At 45.7% G+C, this 8,911-nt stretch overlaps 1 pseudogene; it reads right to left on the minus strand.

The window, feature by feature from the left end:
- LOC138829535 (t-SNARE domain-containing protein 1-like) overlaps positions 1-5,816 on the minus strand; it is a 50,881-nt pseudogene extending 45,065 nt beyond the window's left edge.
- Between the last annotated feature and the right edge of the window lie 3,095 nt (positions 5,817-8,911).

The raw sequence follows: 8,911 nt of genomic DNA on the forward strand, positions 1-8,911 counted from the left end.
TCCATGCTGAGCTCTAGGAGAAGCAGTTCTTGGGGAAAGCTCTTGTGCAGACCCCAAGCCCTTGTCTCCCAAGAAACGGAGAGTGGGAGGACCCTGTGGTTATTAGTCTCTAATTAGAGAGACTAATGTAGAGCTGGTGAAGATCTTCTCCCATTCTGCAGCCGTCTCTTCAGCCTGGTGACTACATCCTTTGTGCAGAAGCTTTTCATTTTGATGGGATCCCATTTGTCAATCCTCCCTCCTCCAGTGGTTGAGGTTCTATTTAGGAATACTGTCTATGCTAGTAAGTTCTAGTGTTTTCCTTGTTCTTTCTTGCAGTAGCTTCAAGTTTTACATTAAGATCCTTAGTCTACCTTGAATTATATTAATACACGATGAGAGATAGGGATCTAGTTTCAGTCTTCTACATGTGGATATCCAGTTTGCTTAGCACCATTTGTTAAAGAAGCCAACTTTGTTCCAAAGACAGATAAATAGATTGATTTTGGGGGCTTCTTTGTCAAAAATCAGATGGCTGTAGGTACATGCATTCATTTCTGTGTCTCCGAATGTGTCCTTTGATCTTTGTGTCTGTTTCTCTGCTGGTACTAAGCTGTTGTTGTTACCATGGCTCTATAATTTGAAGCCTAGTATTTGGATACCACCAGCATTGCTCTTTTTTTGCTCAAGATTGGTTATTTAAAGCCTTTTGTGCTTCATATGAATTTTAGGATTGATTTTTTTTCTATTTCTGTGAAGAACACCTTTGGGATTTTGATGGGTACTGTACTGAATTTGTAGATTACTTTGGACAGTATGGTCATTTTCATGATATTAATTCTGGGTAGTCTGTTTTAATAGTGATAAGGAGCATTCCCTTCTGTTTTGAGTTTTTCCAGTGATAACAATTTGCCAGTTGGCTTTTTTACAGCCATTATCTATAGGACATTCAAATAAAGAGAGGGCCCTAAGGTGCTGCATTATTATCTGTGGGCTGGCAGGAATTTGGTACCTGGCAGGGACTGAGAAAACCCAACTGCTCTTACTCCTGAGGGCATCCAGTCCTCCCTGTTGTCCTGCTGGAAGGTCTTTCCCAACCCCGATAGCCTCAGGTCCATGCCCACAGTAACCTGCACTCCAAAGATCAGCCTGAGGCAGAGGGAACATAAAGAAGGTTGATAGGATCCCAGGCAGGATCCTTGAAAAAGCCCTGCTTGAAACTCCCTAACCACTCTGGACACCAACCTACTCCTGGCAGAAATGCAATTACTTACTCTAGAAAACATTTTAAAAAGACAATACATGTTTGGAAATGATGAAATCCACTTTTAAAGAAAATAATTCCTTAGCCAAAGAAATCATAAGGGAAATTAGGCAACATTTAGTACTGAACAAAAATTTAAAAATAGTACATGTTTTAAAATCTATACTTAACTAAAGCAGTGATTCTTTGAAAATGTATTGTTTTAAATGCTTTTACTAGAAAATGAAAAACAAATATTGAATATGAATGAGCTAAGTCTCTGATCTAAGAGTCAGAAATAATAAAAAGGCATCATGTGCAGAGGAAAATACTAAAAATACAAGCAGAAACAAACCAAAGTTTAAAATAAACATATACCAGGAAGATTAAGAGAGACAGAAGCTAGAGACTTGTAAAATTGCCACATCCATGTCATACAGATTATCATGACAAAAATAGGAAGGTGTAAGTACCCAGGAGGAAGAGGAAAGGGGACAAGATTCTGCTGCCACCACATTAATAAAACAACCCTGCTGACCACTCACCCTCCAGGAGCCCTAGCTACCTCAGCAGACTGGTAGCTTCCCATTCAACAATTCACTCAGCCTCCATGTCCCAGCTAGGGTGTGAGTCCATGTGCTCCCACCTGCCAGGAGGATTCTGCAGTTGCTTACAGCATGTGGGGTCAGAACAGGATGACTCTGCATCTACAGGCAATGATGCCTAACAAAGCAAGGCATGGAGGTACTATGTGTGTGACTTTACTTCAATAAACTGCAATGTCTGAAATAGACATATTTCCAGAAAAATGCCATTTTATAAAACTGACCCAAGGAGAAAAAACTTGAATAGCTTTTTACACATAAGGAAATTAAAGTCAGAAATCTCTCTGTAAACAAAACCAGTGAAAGTCAGAAATCTCTCTGTAAACAAAACCAGTTTCGTAGCAAAACTCACAAAGAGAAGAGGACTACAGAAGCCCATCCCAATTTATTTAAGATTTTCAGCAAAGCAGTGAGAAAACGATAGAAGGAAAAGAAACCATACTTGTGATTTGGGACTGTGCTCTCTCCAGGCCTGGCCACAAGCAGTAGAACCCTCCAATGTAACATTGGACAGCTACTAGTCCACGGGAAGAAGGAGTCCATATCGCAGAGTCTCTGGGACCTCTGCAAGTAAGATGACCTAATGTCACCATAGAAGGAGAGCAGTAGAGTACAGAAGAGACACAGCTGGCCACACACAGAGAGCAGCAACAGATGACGTAGGACGTAGGGATATATTGGGGGTCACTATATTACCCTGTTTTTTTTCAAGCATAGGTTTTTAAGTTTCTATATTTATAAAGTTAAAAAATAAAATATATTAAGATTAAATCTCCATAGAGTTCACTTTTCAAAAAAAACAACTGTGTGCACAGCAACAAGAATTGGAAACACTGTAATGTGGAGAATGGAAACACGCATGCTAACAGCAAAGTACGTTTTTACTCTGTCAAAACAAACTTAAGAAAAGGTGAATAGATCTTTATGGAGAAAAGTGTAAGACTTTATTGGAAGACATGAAAGAAGAGCCAGGAAGTACAAAGACATAACATGTTCATGGTCTGGAAGACAGAAAGATAAAGACACTAATTCTCCCCACAGTAATCCAGAGGACACAAAAGAATTCCAATCAAAACTTCAATGGTTTGACAAGGCAGTTCTAAACTTTACATGCAATCACAAGGAGCCAAAAATACTTAAGAGACTGCTGTAGAAAAACAAGGCGGCGGAGGGCAGGCAACTATCCCTGAAAACACTGAGACTTGCAATAAGGTTATGAATTTAGGTACAGACTGTTACATCAGGACCCATGGAACTTTGCTCCTATGAGTGTGTTTCTCCCCCCACCCTTGCTCACACAGAGCCACACTTGTAGGTCTACAGGACAGAACAGACAGTCCTGACAATGGCTATCAGTTCAGAAAGATGACAGTAGAGTTCCCACCACCATCACACCATCTACAGAAATCAATCTCAGGTGATTACAGACTTATGGAAAACTACTCAGAGAGAAAAGCAAAGGATACTATCATTGTCCTCTTGTGATAAGACTTATTAGCCTAAGCAAGAAAGAACCAGCCTTACTGGAACTCCTAGATAGACACAGAGCACCTGGAATGGCCTTCTGCTCGCTAGCAGGCCCTGAGATGACAAGGACCCAGCCAGGCTTCCCGCCCCAGAGCACAGAGGAGACTCTTGCAGCACAAACTAAACCCAAGGGAAAACAGCAATCTAAACATCAACCAACAGGGAAGACCCAAATGCCCAAGTGACTTGTGAAAAGATAATCCCACTGTCACCAGAGCAATACAGATGTAAGCCAGAGACTGGATCATACCCCCAAGCAGTTCTTGACTTTGTCAGGACAACAGTCTGACATCATTTGATACAACATTTGATGGAGAAGAGAGAGGAGGCCTGGGGTGGGGGGTGTCATCAACAAACAGTAGAAAGAGTATGATAAAAAATGGAAGAGTAAAAGAGGAGGGGTATAGAGGAGGAAGACAAGTTTGGAGGTGGAAGGAGAGGTGTTAAAGGAAAGGAGAAAGAAGAAGGGGACAAGTGGAGGAGGAGAAAGAAGAAGGAAGAAGAAAAGGAGGAGGAGTCTGGAATAGGAAAGAGAGAAGGAAAAGGGAAGAGGGAGAGGAGACAGGAGGATGAAAAGGGGGGAAAAGGCAAGCAGAGAGGCCATGGTGTGCCCACTGAGCTATGGGCCACGCCCATCCTCTCAGAAACAAATGCACAGCACAGTGGCAGGTCACAGAACAATACAATAGCTTGATCAGTGACATAAAGTCAAAAACCATGCCAGACTCAACAAGGTACCATTTTAGGATATAAACTCACTAAAGTAAAACTAAGACAAGCAGAATTGATTGATACACTATTCAAGGCCAAAAAAGAAGGAAACAATCTGGGAAAAGGTGAATAACAAGGCATCAGTGTCCCCCATCTTTAAACCATGACATAGGAATGTGTCATGTACAGCCTATGTACAGCACAGGCACAGCTTTGTAGCCACTCAACATTGTAGAGAACATACTACAGCCTAATGTCAACAAAGCAGCTTGCCCTGTGTCTGCTTCAGCCTCATAGGCTGCCTAGTCATGGAGAAGGAGCCATGTGACAAGATGCTGGCCCTGTTACCTGTCTACCAGCTATATCCATGGTTGTCCCCTCTCAGGCCCTGCTTATCTTCTCCTGCACTAGCCTCCTTCCCACCAGCCAGTTCAGGCTGCCTCCTCCTGTGGTTCCAGTGCATGTTGTGAGCCAATCTCAGACATCTCAGAAACAGGGCCCATAAGGCACAGGCTCACCTGCTTCCTCCCATACCATGATTCACCTAGAATGCCTGGTATTCAGCAGATGCCAGCAGGAGATGAGGCAGTGAAGATGGGAGGAGCCCAAGCGGCTGGCATTCTTGTAGGAAGGAAAAGTCTGGGGTAGACAGTGTCTAGACTAAGCTCTGGGCTTGGGCCTGGGGAGGCCCTACTGGATAGCAGCACTGTGAGGAGGCAAGTGATGACATTTTCACGATCACATAGCCCCATGACCACCTTGCTGATCATGTGCCAGCACATGATGAGGTAAACAGATGTCAGCCATGCTTTGCTAGACAGGAGCAGGGCAGAGGTAGATTGTAAGCCTAGGTGCAGCCCTTTCCCAGCCCCACCCTCTGAACAGGGAGCCTAGGGAACTGGGCACTTGCCAAGAGCACAGGGGACCTGCAAGGTGTAGGCCCAGCCCCAGAAGTACTCAAGCCTGGAGCCCTGAGCTCACTGAAACCAGGCTCAACACACAGGCAGGCCACTGGCCAGCAACAGCTGCTAGACTTGAGACCAAGGCCAGCCCAGGGAAGGGAGATATAGAGAGCCGATGGAGGTTAAATTCAATTTCTTTCCTACTCTTGGAGCTCACAGAGCCTACCCTGAACAAAGGCCAGGCCAGAGGAAACTGCAGCCAAAATGTGGCCTTGCATGTGCCTGCAGGAGCAGGTGTCCTTCCAGACCAGGCCCACAGCCCAAGGTGATTGCTCAGGGAAGCTAGAGGGTAAAAGTCATGAGGCCCAAAGAAGATCCAGCCTTTGGTGGAAAGGGCACAGAGGACAATGAAGTATAGCACAGAAACATCTAGAAGAGGATCCCAGCTCTGCACTGCTACATGCCCTGGGGAGCTGAAGGATGCAGCTCCTCCTCTGTATACTATGCAAAGCACCACCTGTTGCACAGCATTGTCAGGAAGACCAGTCAAGACCATCCATCATTCAGCCATGCCCCAAATGCCCCAGCACCACCCCTCCTTTCCTAGTGCCTGAATCATTCCCAACTCAGGCTCAGCAGCCAGCCACTGTGGTGCTAGTCACAGGCAACACTCCTCTGAGGAGCATGAAACTCAGAGGCTGCCCAATGCCATCCACCAACTCCTGCCAGGAGCCAGCTGAAACAAACGAGCTATACCATTACCAAGGGGCTGACAGCCTTCTCTTGAAGGAGTCCCAAAAGGGTCATGGCTCCCAAGCCACCTCCACTGGCAACAGATCCGTAAGACATCTTATTAGGGTGGGCAGTCTCCTCATGGAGCTGGAAGAAACATGAAAACTGGGATGGAGAGAAGAGGAAGATAAAGCTCAGATTCAGGATGCACAGGGCCTGGGCCCACCCCCGCCCCAAGTGCATGGCTCTACTGTACCATTCCTAAGGCCACCCCAGGTTTCTCAGTAGCCTCAAGACAGTGACCACTCTCAAGATCTTTCCAGGTAATCCCTTCTTCTACCTGACCCTGTTTAGAGACAGGGACAAGTGCCAATGAGGTGCCCTACTCTTCCCTACAGGAACCCAAGGAGAGGGCACCTGGATGTCTCTTAAAGGCCACAGAAGTCCCATAGAGACAGCCCTTGCACTCCAGGCTCTCCATAGATATCCACTATACAGCATGTTATACCAGGAGCTTTCACTGCCTGTCAAATCCCAGCCTGGATTTGTCTTCTAGAACCATGCCTGCTGGCAGCAGGGCTGGGGCCAGGCTGCTTGAGGGAGTCCACGAGGTGTCACCTTTCTATATTTTTTTTCTGGTCTGTAATAGGCTTGAACTCTGGGCCTAGGCACTGTCCCTGAGCACTCTAGCTCAAAGCTAGCACTCAACCACTTTGAGCCACAGCGCCATTTCCAGTTTTTGAGTGGTTAATTGGAGATAAGAGTCTCATGGACTTTCCTGCCCGGGCTGGCTTTGAACCAAATCCTCAGATCTAGGCCTTCTAAGTAGCTACAATTACAGGTGTGAGCCACTGGCGCCTTTTCTTTTTTATAGGTATGAGACCTAACTCAGTACCTGACACTTTTACTTATTGGTTATCACTGTACCAATTGAGCCACACCTCCAATCCCCACCCCCATGTGTTACACAGGCAGCTTGCATGAGCTACTGGATATACTTATGTCTCACCTTTCAGATAAGGACAAAAGAAAAGGAACCACCTACCTCTTAGGTCAGTAATAAGGAATAAAATGACATATGTTAGGCATTCAGAACGAGGCTGACAGTAAACACTCACCAAGCCACAGTGCAGAGGGCAGCATTCAGCCCTCCCCAAACTTCTCTCACCAAGCCACGGGGGAAGGGGAAGACATAGCATCCTGCCCTCCCAAGCCTGTTCTTCCTGGGAAGCAATTTATGGACCTGGAGGGCAAGCAGGTCTCCAGCCCAGACATTTCCAAGGCCACACCCAAAAGCTTAGTCCCCTGGCACTGCTGTCCTATGCATCCCATGGGCCATCTACAACTCACACCAGTCCCCAGTGTCATGGCTCACAGGGTCTGCCATCCAGGCTAGCCTCAATTCTGAAGACCCTACAGCAATGACTCAACAGCCTCTCGGCACAGAGTCCCAGCAGGAAGGTAGAATGGGCTGTAGAGGGAGCTGCAGAGAGGAATAAGCCCAAATGGCAAGGGACCCTGCATGTCTGTGCATGTCTGTGATAGTGGCCCACAGTAGCAGTGGGGGGCCCCAAACTTTGGTTTCAGGCCCCCAAGACACTGCTGAGTATCAGAAGCCCCGGAGAGCTTTAGTTGATGTGGATTATATCTACAGTATTTACTCCAGTAGAAATTATGAGCAGAGATTCGTTTTCAACTGTTTGTTTATTCAAAGTAACAATGATAAACCTATTACTGTTAACAAAGAGAGCATTTGTATAGGAAATGACTACGTTTTCCAAAACAAAACCCCTCAGTGAGAACTGGAGCTTTCCTGTGCTTGGTTAAAAACCCCTGGCAGGAAACAGCAGTTACACACAACTATGTGCAAGCACTCACAAGAATTTACCTCCAGTCATAGCTTCATGCCCTGTGGATGGGCAGGGAGAGTTCCCTTGACTTGGCAGGGGTAAAAACAGGAAGAGAGGTAGGATGACTTACCTATAGTCACACAGCTTGACCAACAGACTCCAAAGCCCAGCCCCATTGTGTAACCCCAGAGGAATGAGCCCACATAACAAGACTCTTCAGCCCACAGATGCCCAAAGTCGTGTTCCATCAAGTTCACAATCATTTAAGGAAGTTGGCTTAGACTGACTGAACCCAAAGAAAAGGCAAGGGGAGCCAGGGCTAAAGGTGGACCTGGGCAAAGTAGGCATAGTGAGCACTTGCCAATTAGGAGAGACTTCTTTAGGAGGACAAAATGTTTCACTAGCATAAAGGAGCCTGAGACAGCATGGAAAAGGGATTCAGGTGAAGTCCCTGAGGAATATACAATGCAAAGCACAGGAGGGTCATCATGAAGTCCAGAGAAAGCAAGTTGTAAGCAGATGGGAATGATATGTGTGTGCACAATGCATGCACACACGAATGAGCCTATGTTAAGTGTTTCAAATGCGTGCATACATTATGTTCTGCATGTGTAGACATGCCTGTGTGTTGCATATGTGTGCCTATGAGAGAACACACACTCATATGGGGAAACTTTGAACCTCATCTTACAAGTCAGTAAATGATACTTAAAAATAAGTAGCAAGGCTGGGAAGGTGGCTCAGTGGTAGAGTGCTTGCCTCGCATGCATGAGGCCCTGGGTTCTGATTCCTCAGCACCACATAAGCAGAAAAAAAAGCCAGAAGTAGCACTGTGGCTCAAGTGGTAGAGTGCTAGCCTTGAGCTAAAGAGCTGAGGGACAGTGCCCAGGCCCAGAGTTCAGCCCCCATGACCAACAACAACAACAAAAAAGTAGCAATACAACATTACTTAGGAAAAGATAGTATCAAAAGAATTATATGAATTAGAAGTAGCTGGCTCTGGAGAAGACAGAAGAGAGGCTTTAGGGATTACTGTTTTTCTTAATCTTGTAGAACTCATTTACTCTCTAAAAGATACATGTGTGTATTGAAGCTTAATTTGTAAGATTACAATGAAACATTGCCTAGACAGATCTGTGTGGAAAGAAATGGGGGGAAGGGTGCCCTCAGCAGAGAAGAGCCAGATGGAAGTCACCTCCAATCTTTGGGAAGTGACTAGAGTCACACAGACCAATTTCAGGCTTGTGCTGGGGACCCACCATGCATCAGTCACTGTAGCAATACACCCAAGGCAGACTTTCCCTGCCTTAGGCACAGATGTCCAGGAAAGTCAGTGTGGATTATTGTGAGCAGGAGCTCTGC

The sequence above is a fragment of the Dipodomys merriami genome, unplaced genomic scaffold (genome assembly GCF_024711535.1).
Source record: "Dipodomys merriami isolate MVZ:Mamm:240054 unplaced genomic scaffold, mDipMer1.0.p SCAF_174, whole genome shotgun sequence".
In the NCBI taxonomy this organism is placed as follows: Eukaryota; Metazoa; Chordata; class Mammalia; order Rodentia; family Heteromyidae; genus Dipodomys; species Dipodomys merriami.